Genomic DNA, 1,091 nt, shown 5'->3' on the forward strand with positions numbered 1-1,091 from the left:
CTGAAGCATGACTCAGCTGTGAATCCAGCAAGCTGAACGGATTATCATGGTCAGACCAATCCACCAGGAGTCAAACATCATCTTATCGCCTGATAACCAAGGACAATAGCTGACACCTGCAGACCTCCAGGGCTGCACGTAGCTGCATTCGGTTCCGGTTCCCAGCCTCACCGTAGCCCCTTCCCCTTTACAATCCTGTCCCCTGCACTTTGCTATAAGACAGGATTTGAATGCTTGTAAGCGCCCTGTCTTCTTGGTTGGCTAGCCTTCTCAATAAACGCCTAATGATTCAACCCTGCCTTCGTTATTGGACACAGCGCCAGACAACCGGAGACTAGTTACAGTAGCAATGACAGCACTGGTGTATGGTTGCATTTGCCACATAGAATTTCTTGTCTTTCATTTTTTTTGGCGGGGGTGGGGGGGTTGGCGGGGGAGTTCTAGGTATATTAATTTTTTAAAATCTTTATTGTTGAAAGTATTGCATATGTTCCCTTTCCCCCCTCATCAACCCTCTCCAGCCCACCCCTGCCCCCCCACTTTTTTTCTGATTCTATTTTCTACTATTAGCCACAGACTGTCCTTACCATTCTTACCAAAGCACAGACAGGGCAAGTTGTCAGGGACTTTTTAAGGGCCTCCCCTTTGGTAGGCAGCTGTGCTATGACCTTTAACTGAGTATCTCCGCGCACTCACCTTGCAGAAAGCTTTCTATTTGTGCTTTCTTTTAAAAGTGTGTGTGTGGTGGGGGCGCGGGGCGCGGGTCACTGAAGAATGGTTTTTGCAGGAGGGTGGAGAATGCTGGAAAGTGAAGGCGGCAAGAGTTAGAGGCAGGGAGGAATGCCAGCGTCACGAGTGTGTGGAAGGCACAGTTGTGACGGCGAAAGTATCTCAGGTCCTCTTTCTTTTCTACCCTAGGATGTGCCCCCATGGCTCCACCACGCTGTGATTTAGTGTTGTCTGCGCATGTCAAGGTCTTTTGTCCCTCGGCGGACGCCGTCTGCCAGCCAGCGCGATGCCTGGGTGCTCGCCCTCTCCGTAGGGTGTCCGTGGGCTTCTACCCTCTCGTCCCAGCTGGCTGTGGCCAGTGG

The sequence above is a fragment of the Myotis davidii genome, unplaced genomic scaffold, assembly GCF_000327345.1.
Source record: "Myotis davidii unplaced genomic scaffold, ASM32734v1 scaffold97, whole genome shotgun sequence".
In the NCBI taxonomy this organism is placed as follows: Eukaryota; Metazoa; Chordata; class Mammalia; order Chiroptera; family Vespertilionidae; genus Myotis; species Myotis davidii.